The sequence below is a fragment of the Dermacentor albipictus genome, chromosome 4 (genome assembly GCF_038994185.2).
Source record: "Dermacentor albipictus isolate Rhodes 1998 colony chromosome 4, USDA_Dalb.pri_finalv2, whole genome shotgun sequence".
In the NCBI taxonomy this organism is placed as follows: Eukaryota; Metazoa; Arthropoda; class Arachnida; order Ixodida; family Ixodidae; genus Dermacentor; species Dermacentor albipictus.
In genome coordinates, this window is record NC_091824.1 from 88,251,198 (window position 1) to 88,275,865 (window position 24,668).

General features: G+C 45.0%; 1 protein-coding gene and 1 long non-coding RNA gene across 2 annotated transcripts in view; one reads left to right on the plus strand and one right to left on the minus strand.

The window, feature by feature from the left end:
- LOC135901186 (uncharacterized) overlaps positions 1 to 24,668 on the plus strand; it is a 790,538-nt gene that overhangs the window by 321,477 nt on the left and 444,393 nt on the right. The gene's annotated exons all lie outside the window — the stretch shown is intronic.
- Positions 13,670 to 24,668, minus strand: part of LOC135901187 (uncharacterized) — a 166,132-nt gene continuing 155,133 nt past the window's right edge. The window contains exons 5-6 of the long non-coding RNA XR_010564034.1: positions 17,000 to 17,287; positions 13,670 to 13,858 (exon numbers count right to left, since the gene is read on the minus strand). This is a non-coding gene — a long non-coding RNA (uncharacterized lncRNA). The remainder of the gene's footprint in view (positions 13,859 to 16,999; positions 17,288 to 24,668) is intronic.

Consider the following 24,668-nt stretch of genomic DNA (forward strand, 5'->3'; position numbering starts at 1 on the left):
TCAGCTTAATCGACTAAATCAAAGGAAATTTCGCCTATACCGAAATGCTAAAAATTTAACACGCTGGATCCTCGGGTGTCGTAAAAGGAATTTTCCATAAAAAGAAAACCAAATGCACTTGTCTTAATTGTACTCTTCATAATACACTTAAAACAAACCCAAAACGTTTTTGGAGTATTGTTAAGCGAAAAGACAGAAACAAATTATTGCTTACTACACCATCTGGTGTTGCGGTATCGGATCATGACTACGCACCTAAACTAAATGGCACATTCGTAACTTCATTCTCACGCCCATCGGTTCACGATTATCCACTGCTCCGTCAATATAGCCACTATTCTATGCAACCTATTGCATTTAACTCTACTGGTATTCGAGCTATAATCAGCAAATCACCGCTCTCTTCTTTCTGTGGTGTTGACGAAATTACCTCTAAATTTCTTAAGAACACTAATAAATACTCTTCTATCATACTAGAATACATTTTCACCCAATCACTTACTAATGGATCACTAGAAGTGGATTGTCTAACCCGCATAATTATAGACCAATATGACTTACATCAGTACCATGCAAATGAATGCAACATGTCATATACTCACATCTTGCATGCTTTCTTTAGAACAATAATGTGTTTTACACCCTTTCAACACCGATTTTGTAAGTCATGTGCGTGTGTTTCCTAATGATTTACATAACAATATCGATTCTGGTTTTCTTACTCACTACGCATTCGTTGAATTTGCTAAAGGTTTTGACAGAGTAAACCACTGTATCCTCTTACATAAATTACAAATACTTAATATCAATCTTGCTATAGTTAAATGGATTGGAACCTTCCTGACTAACCGCGTTCAATTCATTTTTTGCAAATGAGACAGCGTCATCGGTGACACATGTCTTATGAGGTGTGCCACAAGGCTCCGGGCTCGAACCGCTGTCATTTTTATGAAACATAAATGACTTGCCTACTAACATTCTCTCTCAAATTAGTTTATTTGCAAAGAATTGCGTAATATATTGTAAAATAACTAGTACTACTAATTGCGCGCTTCTTCAAACAGACCTGAACATGTGCCGTACCTGGCACATGGAATTAAATATTAGTAAATGCAAGGCCATGCGAATTTCTCGTACTAACATAGCGCAGCCTGCCTATCTCATAAATAACCAACCATTACAATCAGTAACAGTACCTATGTGTCCATATAACCAACAACTTATCCTGGGATAAACACAATGAACACACCAAATCTTAAGCCAACCGTACTCTAGGTTGCTACCGAAGATACTTTTTTAAACTACCATCCTCCACTATACTAATTTTGTATACTACTTACGTTCGCACAAAGCTTGAATATGCGTGGGCGTTGTGGGACCCTAACCATGTTACATTAACCCAATACATCGAGGCAACACAAGACCGCGCTGCGGGTTTTATCTTGTCTAATTACCATAGAACATCCAGCGTAACCTCCACGAAAGCATCATTACAACTTCCTTCATTTGCCGCTCGTAGGAGATACTCTCGCCTATGTCTTGACCAAAAGATTTACTATCCTAACCCATATCTGTTTTCATTGTTGATACATGCCGCACCTTATATATCAGCGCGCCTCGACCACCATCAGAAGGTTCAAGTTCCCAAAAGTAACATGGTTACCCATTCATTGTCCTTTTCGGATAACACTGCAAGAGGTTGGGACCAGCTTTAAGATGAAGCTTTAGCTCGGGCCCATCTCCGACGTGGCCTATTCAAATACATGTAAAAACGCAAAAACGTTTTTCTGAAATAATCCCTGGACAGAGTTTAATAAAACTTGTTGCATTGGAGAGAGAAAGTTAAATTCTAGTGACTGTTCGAAGCGGAATTTCGATTTAGGGCTTGAATTTTGTTATGGACATGTTCAAATATTCGACCGTTTGAAAAAAAGAGAATGACGAATTTTACATAGCTCTGCATCAAAACCAGATGTCGTGGTTCTGTAAACGGCATCCATTAGGTCATCCAAAGTGGACAAATTTGTTATGTCATTTTACATCTTACGTGAATTTGTTACGTTGTTTACAAGGGTTCTGCAAAAGTTGTATTTCCGTAATACTATTTTTTTTATATTCATGTGCAACACATGAATTTTGTCCGCTTTAGATGTGCTATTAGATGCAGTTCACAGAATTGTGATGTTTTCTTTTATTGCTGAGTTACAGAGTTGTAAACTTGATTGTTCTCGTTTTTTAAAAATTTTCTATTTTTGCCATATTTTACTAAAAAATTGACGACCTAAATAAAATATCCGAAACCAACAGTCACTAGATTTTAAGTATTTCTTTTAAATGCAACAAACCTTGTCAAATTTGGTGCAGTGATTGAGGAGAAAAACGAATTCTCCTTTTACGTGTACTTAGGTAGGAGCACCCGAGCTAAAGCTTTTTCTTAAGGGTCTATAACGGGCATCAGCGATCCGATACGCTTTAAAAACGCCTCGTCAATAGTTGATTAGTTGGACTTTAAGCATTGTGTAACTGCATAGCCTATAATATATTTCTGCGTGTTGCATATATATTTATTATACATACTAGTGTAATTCTGGGTTTACTTGCTTGTCTTTAGCTGCTGTGTTGTTTAACCGATGTTATTTTCTGCATTATTCCCAGCCTATTATCAGATTGATTTATTCGTGTACGATTGCCCCTTCCCTCTGTAATGTACTGTGTACCCTGAGGGTAAAAATAAATAATAAATAAATAATATGGCCACCATCACGACCAACAACCAAGACGAGATAATGACACTCTTGATAAATGGAAGGGTTCAAGGATATCCTTGTGTCTCTTCACGAGTCCATCACTTGGAACCGGAAGTAACGGGCCCCAACTTTTGGCACGACCGTGAACCATATATCTTTGACGTGGGAGGTATGCCGGCGATTGCCAATTTCGCAAGTTTTCATGCCTGACCGAACGTTTTGTTCAGATACAAACGTCTGCGAAGCTTTGATGCTGGGATGATAAAAGCGGCGTGAGTGTTCCAAACTATCACACCGAAATGGTACCTTACGTACGTAGTGCATCAAACGTATGATAGATAACTCGCGAGTAATCTTTGCTGATGTGCCAGCTGCAAGAAACAGTTTAAAAAGTGATGGGGATTTACGAGCTGAAACCAGTTTTGATCATCGGAGGTTCTTCAACTTGCGCCCGAATTTAAACTACACATGGATTCTTGTATTTCGCACCCATGTAAAGACAGCTTCCACAGCAGAAATTGAACCCGCCACCTCAAGCTCAGCAACACAATGCTTTAGCCACTGCACTACTGCGGCGAGCAAAGAACATCCTTACATAGTTATGATTACATAATTTTCAACTACGTATTTTGCCATATCACATCTGATTAAAGCTCTGCTTTCGTCCTCTATAAATTTTTGTAAGGCCCTAATGGTAGGGGTGTTAACCGTGCGACAATACCAATACTTCACCTAACTGGTCAAGTAGTAAGTAATAGTGAGTAGTCAAGTAGAAGTAAGTACAAGTAATTTCTCCATTTTCCATGGGTGAATTGATCGTTGGCTTCTTATGATTGATAGAAATTCGGCCCCTCGGTTAACCCCGTTTCTTCGCTTTCATTCCATAACCAGGGTCTCGAATCCGGCAACATTCATTCCTTCAGGTAGTACGTGTAGGTTTATTGACTAATTGCTTTCACCCAAAAAAATCACGTACTTGTACCTCGTGAAGCCTGCGGCAGGAAAGATGTTTTTCATCCGCCGCCAAGGATTGTGAGTGGTGGCGCTGGCTAACACCCCGAGGAGGTTAGTTCTAGTAGCAACACATAAATACCCCCGAAAATGGATGGGAAGACGGCGTCGAGGTAGCCCAATTGATAGAGCGTCGCACGCGTAATGTGAAGATGTGTGGATGTTTCCCACCTGCGGCAAGTTGTTTTTTTTTGTCCACTTTAATTTGTGGTTTCTTTATTTCAAAAAGTAAGTACCAGTAATTTCCCCTGTGTTGTCCATGGTGTCCTTGTTTGTTGGCTTCTTATGGTATGATTCATAGAAATCGGATCCTTCGATTAACCCTCTTTCTTCTCGTCCAAAGTTTTGTTGGCATTTAAACATTTTATTTTCTGGTTACTAACAACGTAATGTCATTTGTCAAGTGAGATTATTTTCTGATGCTATTGGCTGAGAAGTTGAACCCTCAGGCTTAACTGAGCACAATTCTGAGAGTGCCCAGAGTTTCCTCTCGACCAATCATCGCACGGTAATTGGATTTATCACAGTCACCAGCTAAACTCGTCCCTGTAGAATTTTAACATGACACAAGGTATTAATCAAAATAGGCACTGCGCGATTATTTGCGGCCATGTCGGTATATCGGTGATTGTTTTCCATCAGCTAAGAGACTCGAATGAAATCTGACGATAAATTTGCTTAATCTCAATCCGACAAGTAGAGAGCTAAACACATGAAAATTAATGTTACTCATTTGCGTCCCAGAAACAATTTTTCGCACAGGACGCATTTTATCCACACTCAAGGCGCAAGAAAATCCGCTAAGGCGCCTTATTTCCGCCTGTTCCACAGGTTCCAACTGCTTTTAAGTTTTATTTACACTATTGGCTCTTTGAGTCGAATCTCCATCACGTAAACTTGTTCATTCAATCATTCAAGCGAACGACTCCTTTCATCTCAATAGATATTCTTTTGTTCGTTAATAATAGCGTTGAAGCAACTCTCGGTAACTCTCAGACGAGATGGGTACTTCTGTACTCCGACGTGTGATAAAAGAAATTAACCACTCAACGAAGAACAAAACCGACAGCGACATGCTAAATTCCCTCATGCTATCGCACTTATTTCATAAACTCTTACTCTCACAAGTCCTCACCAAAGCAGAAATTCTGGTCAGCCAATTTTAGGGTCAAATAGCGTAATTTCTTCTAATTGCGCACCAGATATCAATCACATTTTCGTACTGTAATAGTAAATTGGACTTGCTGACAAAAAACGCGCAATATGAGAAACGAGAAGTTTAGGTAATCGCAACATAAATAAAGTGATAGCGAAAACCGTCGTCTAAAGAAAAGGTTTGTAGCAGATGTATCGTCCGCAGTGAAGAAAGAACAAAAAGCAGCTTTGAGAGATGTCGTACCCTTAGAGAATCTTGAATATAAGTGCACCACTCGCAGCAAGCGCACCTGCTCACACAATTTTCTCGCGAAACGCACAAAGGAGGAAACATAACGGTTAGCGCACGTTTCCATAATAATTCTCGTTCTCCGTATTCGATATAACGTTTAGGAAATACTTTTTGAAAAGAACGCACAGATACGCGCGCTTGGCTCGAAACCGTATACAGAGAGAGGAAATCGCGCACATTTTCCCGTTTGAATATGCCTTGTGGCTGGTGTCACAACAAAACAAAAGCTTTAGCGGCAAAACCAGAGGAACGGTATGTAAGAAAGGGCACACTGGAGTTAAAAATAAGGAGAGAGAGAGAGAGAGAGAGAAAACAAGGGTAGGAAAGGCAGGGAGGTCAACCAGAACAGCATCCGGTTTGCTACCCTACACTGGGGGAGGGGAAAGGGTAATAGAAAGCGGAAGAAAGGGAGAGAGTAAACACTGAGTTCGTGTGGGAGGGACACCAAACACAAGGACACTATAAACGATCTGTTAAGCCCGTGCACTTCAAGTACTGCACTAGTGCACGAATCGCTTTTCGAGCCAGCGACGGGTGTGGCCACGGTCCGAGTATCTTTGACTCGGTGAAAGGTCTCGAGTCCAGTCTGCGTAAAGTTGCCCGCAGAGAGAGGCGTTGGACATCGTAGCGAGGGCAGGTACACAATAGGTGCTCGATGGTCTCGTCGCACCCACAGGAGTCGCACATCGGGCTCTCGGCCATTCCCATACGGTAGGAATATGCGTTCGTAAACGCCACTCCCAGCCACAAGCGACACAACAAGGTTGCTTCGCCGCGGGAAAGGCTAGATGGCGGTTGTAGCCGTAGCGTGGGGTCCAGTTTACGTAATCTGCAATTGAAGCCACTTGAAATCCAGAGATCTTGGGACTTCTTGCGCGCAAGTCGGCGAAGTTCTCTGGCAGCGTCCGACCTCGCCAAAGGTGTTGGACGCGTCTTGGTATCCTCGTGGGCACACCGGGCAGCCTTGTCAGCTAGGTTGTTGCCGACGATGCCACAGTGAGCAGGGATCCACTGAAATATAATGTGGTGTCCTCTTTCCAGAGCATGATGGTGCAGTTCCCTGATTTCAGATGTGATTTGCTCGTAAGTTCTGGGACGTAATGCGGACTTGATGCTGTGAAGGGCTGCCTTAGAGTCACAAAATACGACCCATTTCTCTGTTGGCTCTTCGGTGATGTACATCATAGCGGCATGGAGAGCTGCAAGTTCTGCCGATGTAGATGTAGTCGTGTGCGACAATTTGAATTTAGCTGTAACGTTCTTGGCTGGAACGACGAATGCGGCAGTTGAGCTGGTAGGTGAGGTCGAACCATCAGTATATATATGTATGCGGTCATCATACGTCTGGTGCAATAATAGGAGCGTAAGTTGCTTCAGAGCCGGCGATGGATGATTGGACTTCTTTGTAAGGCCAGGAATAGCAAAATTCACTTGAGGTGGTCGCAGGCACCACAGGGGAGAGGAAGGCTTCGCCGCCGGTGTAAAAGATACCGGTATGTACTCTTGATGAGCGCTAATCACTCGTGAAAAGGTCGCTTGAGGTCTATCTGCTGGTAGGGAGGCCAAATGATGGTCGGGGATCCTTGACAGATGGCGAATGTGCGCTCTGAGAGAGTCGACAGCTACATGAGTCTGGATTGTATGGTCTCCTGCGATGGCGATTGTTGCTGCGGTTGAAGTGCACCGAGGCAGCCCTAAACACGTGCGTAGGGCTTGACCTTGTATGCTCTCCAAGGCGCGAAAGTTCGTCTTGCATGCACTTGACAATACTGGTAGGCTGTAACGTAGGAGTCCGAGAAACAAAACCCTGTACAGATGCAACATAGAATGGACTGGTGTACCCCAGTTTTTCCCGCATAGAAATTTGAAGACCTGAGCAATGGCGACGAGCTTCTTCTTCAGATAGACGCAGTGAGGGCTCCACGAGAGGTTGCGGTCAATGATGACGCCCAGAAAGCGATGCGTCTTAACATAGGATACAGCTTGACCATCGATGGTAACAGGATACGATGACATTTGTTTCCGCGTAAAACCAAGTAATGCGCACTTTTCCGTAGACACACTGAGGCCTTGTTCTCGGAGGTAAGAAGCCGTCATGGTTGCCGCCCGCTGAAGCCTGGCTCTTAGCTGAGGGCGAGTCACCGCAGAGGCCCAGATGCAAATGTCGTCGGCGTATATTGAGACATGTACTGTCTGCGGTAGGTAATCCGCTAGTCCTACCAGGACGAGGTTGAACAAAATAGGGCTCAACACTCCACCCTGCGGCACACCACGGCAGATGTAGTGGTCTGAAGTTGGGCCGTCTTCGGTCTGTAAGAAAAAACGCCGCTCAGTCAAATAGTCCCGAATCCATTGATACATCCGGCCACCAACTCCAACAGCCTCTAGTGAGTTTAGTATGGCCTCATGGGCGACGTTGTCGTATGCTCCTTTTATATCCAGAAAAAGTGCCGCAGAAAGGCGCTTGAGGCTTTTTTGATTTTGGACCCATGTTATGATGTCAATGACGTTGTCGATGGACGTGCGACCTCGACGAAATCCTGTCATGGCGTCCGGATAGATGTTGAATCGTTCTAGGTACCATTCCAATCGAGCAAGAATCATTCTTTCCATCACTTTGCCGACGCAGCTCGAAAGCGCAATCGGACGATAGGATGAGATCTCAAGCGGAGACTTTCCAGGTTTCAGAATGGGGATCAAGCGGCTCGATTTCCATTCTTTAGGAACGGCGCCATTCTGCCAAGACTCATTGTAGTATTTGAGCAGCTCATCACGTGCGTCATGTCCAAGGTGGCATAGGGCAGCATACGTGATGCCATCAGGTCCTGGTGACGAAGAACGCCTGCAGGTCGCCAACGCAGCATCGAGCTCTTCGAGGGAAAATAGCACGTTTATTTCTGGTACACGTGCCTCAGGGATGTCATTCAATGCTGCGTCAGCAATGAAGGCCACGGACCCAGCAACCCGTGCACAGAACTCTTCAGCCACTTGAAGTTCCGAGCGGAGTTGGTAGAGGGCCAGAGCAGCGAAGGGCTTCCTTTGATGCGGAGATGAGCGAAGACCCCTAACCGTTCTCCATATGTGCGAGAGCGATTTTCTGGGATCAAGTGACTGACAGAATGTTTTCCATCGCTGATCTTCCAATTTATCAATGCGACGCTGGACTTTCTTTTGTATGCGTCGTGAAGCCCTCAGATCCAAGACGGACTTCGTGCGCCGATACCTCCTCTCCGCCTGTCGGCGTGCCGCACGCAGCCTCTCAAGTTCCATGTCCAAGTCTGTTCGCCTTGTTGACCTTGTAAGCGAGCAGATGGATGTTTTCAATGCCTCTGCGATTGCTTCTTCGATGGTGTGTGAGAGGCCTTCCCGACATGTGTCATCCATATCCTTTTTAAATTTTGACCAATCAACAGTACGCAAGACGGTAGAGGAGCGTTGCTCAACTCCTCTAATCTTTATGTATGTTGGAATATGGTCGCTTCCATGTGTTTCTATGTCCGTAAACCATTGGACGCTTGAGGCAAAGCGCCGTGACACCAAAGTTAAGTCCAGGCAGCTACTGTAGGTCGTGCCTCGCAGAAATGTAGGGCTGCCGTCATTCACACAGCACAAATCATGGTCAGCAGCAAAGGAGGCAAGGCGCCTGCCTTTGGAGTCAATTTTAGTGCTTCCCCATAGCTGGTGATGCGCGTTGAAGTCACCTGTGATAATCCATGGGCCATTGTTCATCAGTAATATTTTCTTTAGTCGTTCGCCGTCAAAGTGACCTGCTGGGGATATGTAGGCTCCAATTAGTGTAAATGACACATTCTTCTTTTGGACATTTAGGCAGACATATTGGTTGTCGTCATGAGGCTCTATCGCGTTAGCGACGTATGTTAAGTCCGTGCGGATGTAGATGATCACCTTCGTGCTCGCACCGCATGTGGACGAGACGAAAGATTCATAACCAGACAGTCTGAGTGGAGTTGACGTATTTGGTTCGCAAATAACCAGTATGGGGAAGCGATGTGTAAAAATGAATTGGCGAAAGTCTGATATACGGGTCCTTAGACCCCTGGCATTCCATTGAAAGATCGACGCACTTTTGAGTTCAGTGCGGAAGGGGACTGTTGGTCGAGCCATGATGCTTAAACGATGCTAGCAAGCACTGGATTTAGTGCATCCAGTATTTGCAGAGCGCTTCGAGCTGCAGGTGTTTGCAGCTTGTTCAGTAGAATGCGCATTGTATTAATTAGCGATTGCAGCATATCAGCCACTTGCCTGTCTTGGTCGCACAAATCGCCGGCAGTAGACGTCGGGAGTTGTCCAGCGAAAGTTTGCTGTGTTTCTGTAGGTGAATGTTGTCGTTTCGGTAGAGCCGGCCAAGATTCGGCAGATGTGGTCTTCTCAGTAGACTGGCTCTTCGCGGTCCTTTCCACATTGTCTGGCCTAGGTGGTGGAAGAGGAGGTGGTGTTGTAGGAAGTGGCATGCGCCGTCCTTGAGGAGCCTTCCTTGAGGAGCGCCGGCGACGTGAACGTCGCTTCCTGATTTTATCGGCGGCTTCGCGATGAGATGAATGATCTCTCGCCATCTCTTTCAAGATCGCCATTTCCTTCTTAATATGGGGGCATGCCTTCGATGAAGCTTCATGTGATCCTCCGCAGTTTGCACACTTCACTACAGTCGCGCCACATTTATCTGCAGCGTGGGGCTCACCGCAGCGGGGGCATGCTGCCTGATTTTCGCAGACGCTGCTCACGTGTCCCAGTTTCATGCATTTGCGGCACTGAAGAGGTTTCGCAATGAAAGGCCGCACTGCATGTCTGAAGTGGCCCACCTTAACATGCGAGGGTATATATTTGCCCTTGAATGCTATTTTCACGCAGCGTGAACTGCCTAGCCGCTTAACATCAACGATGACCTCATCATTGGCTGGCTTGATAAGAATTGGCAAGTCGTTGTTAAGGATGGCGACGTCTACGTCGTAGATAACGCCAGTGACTACGTCAGATCCCAGAGGGATGAAAGAGCGCACCTGAATCCCATCGAGGTCCGTTACGCTGCGTAGAGTGGTCAAAGCAGCCGCATGCTGGACATCAACCGCCAGAAGATTTTTTCGGGTGTTCACTCGAATGTCCGATATTTCATTTGGCACCAGGGCTTCCAGTGACATCGACACAGATTGCCTGTTGAGTAGCTTCATGTTGACGTTGGGAAGCAGGGGCACGAATATGATGGTATTGGCGTCCGGCCTCTGCGTCTGTCTCACTGTTTGCGTGCTTGACGATGAGGACGTCCTGGTGTTCCTTCTCTTCGCTCTGCGGCTCTGCACAAGCTGGAAGTCGTCATCGGAAGTGTCCTCACTGCTGAGAGAGTAGACATGGGTGTCCTCGCTGTCGGTGTCGCTCTGCTGACCGATCCGCTTCCTGGAGGCGGCCGCCGCTGACGCCGCCGTCGCCGGCAGACGTACGGGGTCGTCCACTTCCATTACGACCGAGCAGGGAGCGAGGACCAGCGGATGAACTTAGGTTTTCACAGAAATAAACCGGAGCTAGAACGAACAGCTCTGTATCAAAAGACACTTCGTCGTCTTCCGTAAAAATAAGGAAAGGTGCGAGAAACTAAGGAGCAGCGAAGAAGCGTACGAATAGATCTCTTGATTGAAATTCGGCGCAGCAAAGCTTTGCAACGAATTCAATGTGCCGTAATAAATTCGGGGCGCTTTTTCTTTCGTAAATAAGGGAGAAAAAGAAAGAGAGAAAGAATAAGTGCAATATGTGAAATGGCTTTTGAAAAAAATAGGTTAAAATGGTAAAAGAAAAGCACAGCTGCCGAGAGGAGTTTTAACAATGAAAGCAGGTTCCACATGCAGTAACATGCAAATACAAAAAGAAGACATTGTTCGCGGAATCAGGAGCAGCATGACAAACTGCTCAAATAGTGCGGACGACGCGAAACTTCAGACAGCATGTGTTACAGAAGTACTTGAATTCTCGATTATTTTACATTGGCAATTTATTCGGTTCCTCTATATTCCTCGCGCGGTGAGTGCTAGGAGGCTTCCAACGGTTGAATAATTAGCGGCATTGCGAACAGCGAGAAATGTGCAATAAGGTCGGTAGATATTGAATGCCTCTGCAGCGTAAGGCCGAATAGCTGCTAGAGCAACACTGACGTGGCGCGGAAATGTCTGGTCATGCGTGATGCATAAACTTAAAAGCACGTTTCAGGCATATTTCGTGACGTAATGAAGGGCTTTTATCATTTCAGGCCAATTATGCAGCCCGTAAAGAAACTCTGTGTTGTCACTCATACACTTGGTAGGCAGTAAAGCTATTGATCAAAAGAGTGGCTTCTGCTGGACTGTAGATAAAACAATAAATAATCTGATAAACCTGCGAGTAAAATGTAGCCGCACCTATTTCCGTAATTTTGGAAATGTAATACGCAAAGTCGCTTACATTACGTGACATTTGTAAGGAGCAATGCTGCATTATTTGGTAATTTGAAGAACAGACCAACAAATACAAATACAGCAAATACGCTTCAGAAGTTCATGAATGCACTAAATACTGCAATGTAGTTTAATAAATAACATATCCAGAGAAAGAAAGCTACATAATACGTATGAGAAACCAGACAACTGGCACTTCCCAGCACATACCGCGCAGGAACCTCGCCAGCATACATTTATTTATTTATTTATTATTTATTTACGCAACCTACAAACCAACACTTTGCTCCAAACAGGAGGGGCAAAAGAAAGCACTAAATTAATGACAGCATAAAGCCCGTACAATACAATAAAAAAAGGCTTCCCTGAAGTAGTTCTAGAACACTTTTAGAAAGCTAAGAAAAACAACAACGCTAAATGAATGATAGTATAGAAACAGTACAATGCACTCTATCTTGAAATGCCAAGGAAACATCCTCTTCTTTTCCCGCTACGATACTGGAAGCGAAATTCCCCCGAGGTCAATGTTGTAAAAAGAAATGCTTTTATAGGCATTACTTCGTCCAAACAGTGCCAATGAGGGATCGTGTTTATTTCGCACTGTTGTTGCGGTAATTGGCATAACGTAATGATCTAGATCTGTTATTGTTTTCTTTGAGTAAATCTTTCGGAAAATATTAAACTTCGTTCGTGTTTCTAGCGATGGACTTTTACGCTGTATCAAAGCTGCGATTGGGCAAGTTGGCACGGATCTGAAGTAAAGTTAGGGTAAAGCGAAAACACGAGGACGGACAAGAAATGACACCGCAGATGGCACCATTCTCAACTAAAAAAAAAACGAAAAGAAAGTCAAACCTGCTGCCTCTTCATGATTTGCAGGTTATCAGCATTGTATGCAAAGCAGGTAGGAGAAGATGAACAGCTTTATAGCGTTTTATTAGCCGCTTTACGAAATATCCACTTCCGATAGGTTTCAGAATAGGTTTTTTTTTGATCAAACGCCTTTCATCGAAGTGTTCGGGACGTTAAAATTTCTTCGTTATACAGGTCACTTCATTGCAGAGGTTAGAAAACAGAAATTCAAAGAGTGAGAACCTTAATTTGTGCTCGGATAAATTTCGCAGAATAAGTTATACATAGCTACAAAAAACCATAAAAGCTGAGACAGTCTGGAGCCTACACAAGCGGAATTGGTCCACTGCCAACGGCTGGATAACTGGTGGGGTAGGTCGGCTGCAAAATATTGTGGCCAGAGATATAAGGGGAAAAGTCGGGCTAAGGCTCTTTGCCGACTACGTCGGCACATAGGTGGCCACAAGACGTGGGATTGAGGTTACTATACGAGAAATATCAAGGGCGGGCTGCGAAAGATCGGTATGTACTCAGGTATGTGAAAGGTGGGTAAGTGTACGCAGCATGTCCCCATTATGTTCCTCGCGGACATGCAAGTGGCGTCCGCAGGAGACTGAAAATGTGCCCAAACGGTCATGTGAGAGACGCCCCTAGGATACTCATGTTTTCGCAGTGGATGTGCATAAGATATCCATAGGACGTCATTGTTGTCACTCGGATGTTACGTTCGATGTAGGCCCAGACATAAGCCGACTCGTGGGCAAAGCTAGGTTAGATGTAGGCAGAGACAGGAGCTGAGGTTTAGATGGTCATGAGCCATGCTAAATTCTACGTAGGCCCAGACATGGACATAGCTCAAATTGTCATGGGCCTTGCTAGGTTTGAAGTCGGCCAGGCTGGCAACAATGATCAACCCTAGGTCTGCACCCTAATAGTTGGCCGATGTAAGGCGCACGTCATTCTCCATGAACGGCCCAACCGAAATGACCAAGCATGGGCACACGTGGCACGGTTGGCCACCATATGCATGCCCGACGTTGGGCCCATCAAATTTTTCCTATTAAGTAAACACAAGTTGTTCGCAGTATGATGTATATTATGAATTAATTCATATTTGCTTCGAAAAACACCCTTTTTTACATAGCTATTACGCATTTTTGTCTTTCTGTAGGTAATATAATTGTTTATTAGGCATTTAAACATTTCAAATATAAATAAAATTACAATAACAGAACTGCACCCTCCCATCAACGTCTCGGCATGCGATGATACTTCAATGACGACGAAGACCACGATGTTAGCACACTTTCGTACACTAAGGTGGGGAAATGCGCCGGGAGAAGAATTATATGTCTGTCAGTCCCCTAGAAAACAAAAGAAAACACGTGACGCATGAAATAAATGACAGCGAACCAAGAATGTTTGGGGCACGGAGTCTTCAAAAGATACAAGTAAACGACACGCAGACTATCGTGTACCACAGTGCCGATAAGCACCGGGTAAAGATGTCCTACACCAGCTATTGCGCGCTACATTGCATAGCTTCTCCCACATCCTATTTTCATTAAAAGCAGCAAAATCGATGTGGTCTGACCACGCAAAAGCTCCAACTAGACCGCTTCTCTTTAAAGCCTGTATGTCCGGAAACGTGCAAAGCGGGCGCCGATCTTGCGGTTGCCTGTTATCGCGCATCGATTTAACTGGAATCGATGCTCTTTCTCAGGACGAAAAAAAGAGTGGTCGTCGTGGAAATAGAGGAAGAATCAAGCAGGAGTTTCTAAAGGTGAGACGAATCGAGGCCCTCAAATTGAGGTCGGAGGGGGGCAAACAAAAAGAAGAGAAGCGATGATTGGGATAGTGCCTGCCAATTCTCACCCAACGTTTTGCAATAAACTTAAAGAAAAAAAAAGATATCGCGCATGCGAGAACAGTAAACCAAAGATAAATGTTCGGCCCACCAACCGACGCTACAAGAGTTTTGCGAAGGTTTCAGCAAATACTGCGCGGCTCCGAATCAAAGAAGGTGAGGAAACAATGCAAAAGTTCGCTTAGAGCCGGAGCACGTTTCACCCGCACTGCCGAAATCACGCTCCGTTACCCCTGTGTCAGCATTTACGGGGCTGTTCTCAGTGGTGGTTCTTTCTTTCTACTCTCGTCTTTTCCGTAACTTTATACGTTCCCCATCTCATTTCGCTTCTCCGGAAAGTGTGCAGCTGCATCCACGCTTCGCCGCAGTAGTTCGGCGCAAAATAAGAATAAATGTGGTACAACAAAAGGGTTGCAAGCGTCAACATTGCAACAGGAGTATCTTGTAGGGCTAAACAAAGGAAACGCGGAAGCCAAGGAAACCTTGGAATTCTTTGTGTCTCTTCCCTCGAATTTGACCCGCGCACGATACGCAAGGATACAAAGCTTTACTGTGGCCTCGAAACACGTGTGCTCATTAGACCAGTTTGCATATATATGGGGAGCGCAATCATATCCAGCTTCGAGCGAACGAGAAGCGAACGTGAAACTTGAAGCTTTGACTCTGGCAAAAATTTCAATACTGCCGCGATTCATTTGAATAATTTCTTGATACTGTTTCACTCGCGTTTTTGGTTGCCTGAGGTGTTTCTTAACAGGGTTCTATGCCAAGGTTTTTTGAGTGCCACTCACGAACCTGCACAGAAATAGAATGAAAAGTTATCTCGCTCAGCGCACTTTAATCAAATTTGTCGATAAGAAGCCTGTAGTCGGGCGTTGGGGCTCTCACGTTCGTTGGTTGAAAAGAGAACATTGTATTACGCAATATTTCGTTCGAGTATCAATCGTCATCGAAAGAGGCTTCCTCATGGCATTGTATTGTAAAAATTGCAAGCGAATAAGGAGGCACTGGTATCTCAATGTGCCTCCGATGTTACGGTGCTCGAATATGTTTGAATATGGCGGCTTCTGAATTGAATTCCGTAATTTTCCGTGTAAGTGTAATTAAAGAAAACTAAGTACAGCTAAATGGTGGTAATGATAAAGACACTCTTACTAAGGCTTCGCTTGTAGGTCTGTTAGATAAATAGAACCTAAACGGGTGCTGAACTACATGTATATTTGGATAGTCTCCACAGATTTCTAACAATAATTCGCTTCTTGAGAATGAATTTATTTTTGCCAATATTGTTGCTTTGGTGCCATAAAAAGATTTAAATGGAGTATCTCCTTTTCAAGATCACATTAATATATTATACAGAGATCAAGCTTCATTTTGTAAGGCCTATGTTAATAATAGTATACAATCACCTTTATAGAGCCCAATTCAGAGCCATGCTTTGAAGTTTTCACTTGTCTTTTTAGCTCTTCGCTTGGTATTTTATTAGAAAGCCAAGTTTCGGTTATTGCGACAATATCAGCGTTACAATCGTTGATCAGTGCGCACATTTCATCTTTCTTCGACAAAAAGCTGCGAACGTTAGTAGAGAGCACAATCAGGTGGCTATTGTTAGCCGAAGCGCCGCCACCCCTGGCTTTCTCCTAGCTTCCCGAAGAAGCCAGTGCGCGACCAGAACGAAGGTGCCGCGGGGAGAAGTTGGCGGCATTGGTTGAGCGTCTGGATGGCCCAATTTCATATACTGTGTCAGTACTGCAATCATAGGCGTAGCATGTGTCATTAGCAATTATTTTTGTTATAGCGCAGTTTGAAAGGGCAGTTCAGTTCTTTGGCATAATTAGTTTCTCTGTAATACGACGAGTCTTGGCTGAAAAATCTTCCCGCATGACCACTCTGCTTCCTTTGAGCATGTGACGCTTCGAAAAAATCGTTTATTTTGTTTTGTAGGTGGAAAACTCTACTATAGTAGGTCGAACTTTGTTGGTAGAAAATCGCCCGATCCTATGCACGCGCGCAATGTTATCGGCAGATAAGGTTATTTCGAGAAATTGGAGAATTAAACTTAAAACATTTTCTTCTGTCTGCTGCGCCGTTTCAGAAGCGTTATCAACGATACCAAAAATACTAAATTGTCCCTCCGAGAACAATCTTCTGCTTCATCAAGGCGCACGCGTAGCCTAAGTGCCTCGCTTTCCACCTGCTCAGTTAGTTTATGCGTTGTTGTTAATTCGCACTGTACATCATCCAAAATAGATGTGCGCTTTTCGACAGATTCTAGGCGCGTAACTATGGTAGAAATATCTTTAGTAAGTGATTGTTGCTGACTCTTAAGCTCTAATATGTCGCTTAAAATCGTCATCTGTGCAGCTTCAATGCGAATTGAACGTTCATGCAGGTCCTTCATTAATTTGTGCATCTCCGTAAGTTGATCATTCATGGGACCCGGATTCCGTTCGACATCGCCGCATATCAACAGCAGTAATTCACACAAAGGCATTAACAAGGCTTCTAGGCATGGAAGAACCCCGATAGAGTGGTGGCATGGGGCGGCAAACAGTGAAAACACTCGCCGTGGGCACGGCACAAGGAGTAGACATACATTGTTACTTCTATAACAGTGAACGGGGCGATCGTTTCTCACCTGCACGAGAAACAGAAACGGGTGTTTCAGACGCATGTTCACGATGCCCGTGAACATGCCCGTGATCCGTGATGCTTCTTCTTTTCTAGCATTGTCGCAAGGCAGCGTTGCCGATGGTGGCGCTGAAAATCTGTCGACGTCAGTAGCACCGTAGCGCATGACCATGTCCGGAGTTGATCTTGTCAAGGAAACGTTGAGCCAGTGCATCTGCTGCTCCATCACTCCCACCACGGAAGCATTGACATGTGGTTCAGTTGACATTGAAGCACCTTTGACGAAAAGAATGGCCTGCACAAGAAACAGAAACGGGTGTTTCAGACGCATGTTCACGATGCCCGCGCCGTGCCCACTCGCTATCGAATAAGGCGTGAAGGGCTTATAAGAAGTGTATTCTCATAATGCACTTAACGCAGAACCATCTAATACAACTTTCAGCTCTTAATACGCTTTATCTTTAACGCGTACCAACGCGGACTGACGTGTACTGGCGCGTACTGACGCGGACTGATGCTACAGGCTCGTGTAAATCTCGCGCATGCATGCATGTGTGTGTGCACACGTGTATGTGTGAGTGTTTTGCGCACGCACGCACACACACATACACAGGCAGTTTTCGTAGTATAGTGCACGCCGCTTAGATTAACTTTTAACGTTGCCGCCATAACCATATTTTCAGAATGGCTTTTCCTCCAAATCGATCTCCATAGGCCGACTAAATAAGTAGAGCTTGCTGACACTCACTCACAATGTTTCTTTTGCTTAGAGCTCAGTCGGTACTCAGACTAACCGACATTCTACTCAGCCAGGTTCATTCGCGCTTAAAGTCGCCAAAATTCTCAGCCGGGCTCACGCAGACTCAAGCTATCCGAAGAACTAATTAGCCGTGGTCACTCGGACAGAGACTCACCAAAACTCTATTCAGCCGGACTCACCTAGACTTAAACACATGGGTCAGTTCCAGTCTGAGTGAATCTGAGTAATTCGAATTATGCGTCAGGTTGCTGACCTGCTGTAGGGCATCACTTTTAATATCTTTCTTTCTTTTTCTGTAGAGAGAAATGGGCGATGCCATCGCTAATTAAATGCAGGCAGCGTTTATAGCTGTGATATCCAGTGAGAACCATCCATTAAAATGCAGGCATGAAAGGGACATCAGATCTCCCTTTCATGCGACTGGGGAATAAGGAACTATCATATGATAACTATCGAAAAGCCGTGAGTATAGCTCTAGCTAACATCTGGAAGGTTAGGTGACAGCATTCTACAAACCGCCCAAGTTAGTGTACAAATTAACAGTCATTGCCAAAAGTAAATTTGTAAATCACCATAAGTGTCATTCATGCACAGTCTTGCGGTTTCCGCTCATGTTGCCAGCAAGTATCTCATTTGTTCCATAAGCTTTTTCACGTGCTAAATATACGGATAATTTCTTAGACGACTTTGAGCGAGAGTTGTTGCGACACTCAACGGCAATACTTCATTTGCACTGTTCTTCGCTTTAGTCTCTTTTGTGTGCTAAATTGTCATTGCCATTTGGTTATACGATAACTATATTCCATATTAGTATCACTCTTCTTCGTTTTCGTAATTCTTCTCATTGGATAGAGAGCTCCAAGTTCGTTGTTTGTGTCCAGTATCTACCTCAACGCACGTCACTGCCCGTTGCCTTTGGCGAAAGCGGTTTCGACGCCTGCTGTCAGTTGCAGCTTCGCAGCCCGAAACCTTGCCGAGCAGTTTGCACTTCTTTTATCTCTGTCTCCACACATCCTTTAACAGTCCTCTTACCCTTCCAATTCTAGCCCACGCAGCTTCATATCGTTTTCCTTGGAGATATTGAAACAAAGTGCGCCCCATTAAAGTTCTTGCGGTGCGTTTTCAGTTTGGAAGTTTGTGTAGCGAGCAGATGCTTCGAAATTGAATCCCCTTTCTACATGTGCTCACCTGCTGTTGTAATACACTCACATTTGTTTTTTTGCGTTGCTTTCCACGTCACGATATTCACAAAAGAGACGTCGCTTTTGCTTAGTGGAACACAGAACTCGATGACAAATGATAACGGCGTTGTTGAGCGGAAATTGGACAAGAGACCTCGCGCGGCTCCTAGATGATACAGAAAAGGCAGCAGCATATCTATTTCAATTTATTCTCTCTCTCAAAAAAAAAAACGCAGCAACAAAGTGCTCAAGTGGATCAGGAAGGCAGTAAACGCACGAGGTGAAGCCAGGAGACCGTATCTGCAGGAGAAGATAACTTCGAAGTATTTTAGTTTTATTTGTGATGGCAGCTTTTTGGCGTCTGGGCAACTAAACAGAACCTCCACTAAAAGACTTCTTGAGCTGAGGAAATAATTATGAACGAATTCTCGCCCTGTAGCTCCACCTGGGACGCGACATTTAATAAAATAGTAAGCAACGTGACGTGATTTTTTTTGTTTCATGCGTATGTTATGCAAGCGCATAATTTAAGAACAAACTCAGCGCAGTTACATGCACTTCATTTCACGTCTTTTTGAGCGCAGTTACATAGCACTTTTGCACAGCGCAACATATCTTTTACGCGTGAGACGCGTTAATTTACATATGGTGTAATGAGAATGATCATCTCGAAAAGCAGTCACTGGGTTCTACACTCAACATCGAACACCCACCGTCTTCAAAAGCTCTGCAAATTCTCAAAGAAATATCAATGCACATGCAACAACCTGAGATATACGTCGCATGGAGTCCTGGCGACGAGTCACTGGCGGGAAACGACAAGGCACGACAAGCCGACAAGGAAACGACAAGCCGGGTCTTCCTGCCAGAGCGATTTCGAAAGACGATGAGGTGCGAGGATATTCCCAAGAAATATACGGATATCCTGCAGCATTACAAATTGAAAAGAAGGGCATACCTCTACCACACCCCAACCTAACCAGAGAAGAGACAGAAGCTCTGGGGCATTTCGTACAAGTTCCTATGTACACGGCAGCATAATGAATACAAGGCACCCAAACGCATTCCCATACCTTTGCCGGTCCTTCAAGCCACCGGACACCCTCGCGACATCATGATGGGGTGTCCTAACTTTACAGAACCCATTAAATCGAAAAATGAAGACGAAGGAACAAGAACCGAAAACAAGTGCCAGGAAGAGGACTATCAAGACTTGGGAGGCCCCGAACTTGGAGCACCAACGCACGCTAGTGACCCATGCCGCGGAAGCAGCAAAGATCAATTGCTACGTAGGCTGAGAAGGCAACCGAACTTGGGTGAAGAAACGGGCACACTTTCTCACTGATTTAGATTATTAAACGTTGATTCTATCTATTTTATATACAAATATTATCAGCTGTCTTTGCACATACAGACACTAATGCCCTTCTCTGCGCTTACACACACATGTGTGTGTGGTTTGGCCTTTAATTCTGTCAGTCCCACTACTCAGCTAAGCTACATAAAACTTCGAAGAATTGATTCCGCGATACCACGGTGCTCGAGAACTGTGTCTTTTGTTTTAGAGCACAGCTCTTAGGCACCCGTTCCTGCATTGAGCGTCGGCGTGCCTAGGTGACCCTCGTAGCCGAGCGAACGAGCCCAGCGAAGGATGAAAGAACAAACGCTGAGCACAGCTGCAGTTGAAACATAGCAATATGGACAAGAGCGTGAGGAGGAAAGCGGAGGAGGAGAGTATGACGAAAGGGTGAGTAGCAAAGAAGAGTGCTGCACGAGACTACGAAGGTTGGCATAGTATTAGAGTGCAGCTCCTAGGCACTCGTTCCTGGCTTGAGTGTCGCCGTCCCTCGGCGCAACCATGCGAATGCGCTAGTGCAACTTCTCGCGCGTTCGTCGTTGTCTTCTTGCACAGCTGCTTCCGATGCTGCTCATCGCGCCAGCATTCCCATACTGCCCCTTGCGCTCGTGCCACTGCTCGCGCGTTCGTCGTCGTCTTCTTCCACAGCTGACTCTGATGCCGCTCATCATGCCAGCGTTTCCGCAATGCTCTCTCTCTGCGAAGGCGCTGACGGCACTGGCCCACTGCTAGTAGATGCGGTGATTTTCGTCTGAAATTCTTTACCTCAGTTTGTCGTGGAATGAAAACGCGTGTACAGCTGCACTCAAATTTCGCATTAGGGAGTATCCTAATTGTCGTATATCTTTCTTCTCTTTTCTCCACAAAATTTTTCTGGACAACAAGCATGAATTAGCCGCTAGAGCTAGAACCTGCAGTGCGCACCGATGATATCATCGAATGGGCACTTCATTACGCTTTAGCAGCGCTGTCAAGGTCGCCTAAAGTAGGAGCCGCATTTTATTATACAAAGAAATGAATAAATGAATACAAAGTGACCTCAGGACGCAAAACGAGGCCTTCCTATTGAATATGCAGCTAGCTCAATATCACAGTACAGCTTTTTACTACGTGATGTCGTGTTACATGTCCTTTTAACTAATAAGGGACATCAGGCGCCATTCATGGAAGATCCTATTACAGGTGTCTTATAGGCACCGTGGTAGCGGCAGTCCACTATTCAATAGCCCGCGCTCAACGCGCGCATATATAGTATGAGTCTACATGCACTAATTTTTACAGCGAAGCGGTTAGCCTCTGGATGGTCGTCATTTTTCATGTCCGTCCGTGAGCGGAGATGATCATAATGAGCAATGGATCATGCCCCCCTAAGTAAGCCAAGATGCAATGGCTTGTCCCTCTCGCAATGCAGAGGCTGCCTGCACTCATCAAAGTGAAGCTAAAGTGCAGCATGCATTCATTGGAATCACGCGTACAACATACAGAACAGCATACATTTTAATAAAGAACAAGATCAAAACAAACATCTGAACCATAAATTAAGCTACGCATACCCCCTTCAGCAGCTGTAGTACTTCTGCAACAGCTTCGCTGCACATCCACTTTCGAAGGACTGGCAAGGCAAGTTAATTTTAACGCGATGTTTAGGGCCCAGTGTCGCAGAAAATTTGCTGCCGGTGTCGGCGGAGTTATTGGTGAGCGAAAATTTTCGTATATGTTTAAGTATACGTTGTTTGCCAAGCCTCGATGTTTCACATATGGTATATTCGGGTTATATTGCCACGGCATTGTATCGCAAAAGTTCCTCACACCTTGTCTTACACTCTTGACAATGTTATTCACCGGCATTATGAGAATGACAGCCCAGAAACCAATGTCATCAAACAAAACACCGACATCGCACAACTTGTATGTTAAATCTTCTCACAACTAGCTAATAAAAGTGCGAAATAGTAAAAGAAACCTGAAAATTATGCAATTTTTCTGGTGTGGTCATGCACGACCTTCGGGATCGTTCCACGCAAGAGGTAACGTTTCTACCGGAAAGCTCGCCTTCGCGCATAGCGTTCGCCACTAGCATTTTCCGGTAAACGTTACGGTTACATAAGCTACAGTTGCCGGGAAGTGTGAGAAGCAGTCAGCCATCTTTGAATGATATTAGGCTCCACTTTTAAACGCGAAGCTTAAGGGTGTTCCGAGTTTTTTTCTTTTTTTGCATCATTCCCCAGCAACGAAGACTATATGTCAGTGAGCAGGGATTGTTCGCTTGCCCTGAATACTGTGAAGCAGTTGGAAACAATGCATGCGTCCACCTCAGTAACGGAATTCTGTTCGTTATTGATTTGACTATTTGTTTCGAGCGAAGCTACCTTGGTTGTTTTCCTCCACCTTCGTACCGGTTTCTATTCGTTTACAACCTGCATTGACTTGCTGTCAGTCTACTCCTTTCGGAACTAACATTATGCATTCTTTCGACACTTAAGTCTAATGATTATATAATCAGTCATGCTGGACTATGGCGCTGGACTGAAGGTTTTGCGCTAAATGCATTCTTAGTTCACTCAGGTGAATCATAAAGCATGCGCATAGCAGGAAGCAATTTCAATGCACCGAAATTTTCTGCACGAAGTCCTTCGCCCGCCGCAAGAATAGTTGTTTCTCATAACTGCTTGCCGGTATTAGACGACGCTGCACCTACGTCGACATTCGGTGAATATATCGACCATCTGTTCACCAGGGGAAGTGCCAACACATAGGTTGTTAATTACGCGCGTAACTTTACCATTCAGAGACCAATATATGAGCAAGCATGGATGAATCCAAAACCGTGGGCAAGTAGTGCTCTGCAATTAAGGAGACCTGCATATTGTAAATGCCATGTGTTGTGTTTTAATAAACCGCTCTTGAAAACTAAGGAAACCTCGTTGAGATGGTGGAACATCACCGATGTGTTCTGCCAGAATGTTCTTCTTATTCTTATGAATAATAGGTTAGGTCACTGTGCACATTAGTGATAGGAAACAAAAAGGTTTAAGCCGAAGCCATCCTTGACGATTATCTGTGCCATGCAAAGCATTTCTGAAAGGTATACATGATGCAAGTGCGTTGACCAATATGTTATTTCTTAAGTATTATTCCTAAATGCTATTTTCTTTTCTTTGATGCTTCTCCAACCGCGTGGCTGCTAACGATTAAAGATAATAGTAGCCTATGCATGCTGATGTAGAAGACGCTCTAGATTGACCACGGAGGTGAACACGTAGTCGATGGCACCACCATATCGAGTATTGGGCACTCAGTTTGTGGTATTTTGTGTGACGCCAAACACTTCCTCCATGTAACGTGATAACCAGTCGCTGACCGAGTTCGAGAGGTCCACGTTGAAGTTCCCCGTATGGGAAGTTTGCGCTCTGTCAACGAGTATGGCTGCCTAGAATAACCAAGAACAAGGGTGTTTACTCGAGTACGTCCGCTTCGGTCGGGAGATAGCGCGTGTCTGAGCTGTCCGAACCCCGAGCCACGCCATCTACTTCTGGCGAGCGCCCCACTGTAGCGGCGAGCGCAGCCTGGTGAGCGACCACATCGGGGCACCGCATTCTTGAACCGCACTACGTGTCCGATCGGGCCACATTTTTTGGTGGCCAAATGGCTGCTTCCTTAGGCGTGACCTTGCTGTGACTTTGGCTCCGACAAGAAAAAATAAATTCATCGAACAGAGAAATTGAAAGACGATAGCTTCGTGATTAACTGACATTTATGACTTCATTTGTTGAGCGTGGGGCGAGAAACTCGGAGAGCTGTCGAAGCACACTCCAAAGTCCTTCGTTGTCTAAGCTTTGGTCAGGGGAGCGTATTTAACACTATAGGAAAATAAAGTCCTGTTAGTCTGTCGCGTGAAGCTTACGACTTTCATTTTCTATGCAATTATGACCAGCTGCTTTTCAGCGCATCATGACTCAAGGTTTGCAATGTCCTTCTGAAGAGCGGCGCAATCATTAACATTTTTTATCGCTTTGAGAAGTTTGGCGCCATCGGCATATAACAAAGCTGAATACATTTTAGTGACTGCCGAAACGTCGTTCATAAAGAGCGAAAAAAGACGACGGCGCAGTACAGACCCTTGAGGAACTCCACTTGTGACCGCATAAAGTTCTTACGACTGACCATTTAAGGCACGTCCACACTAGTGGCAAACATGCCGTAACAGCTAACCGTCCTCCAGTGCCGTAGAACATCTGCCGCGCGAGATGTGTCCAATGCAGACGCCAGTCGCCGGCACACCGCCGGCCGCACGACCGACGGGCCAATCGACGACCGCGAAGATGCGCGCCTCCGCCGCCGGCGTCGCAAACGTAGGCCGAGCTTCTGTTCCAAGCAA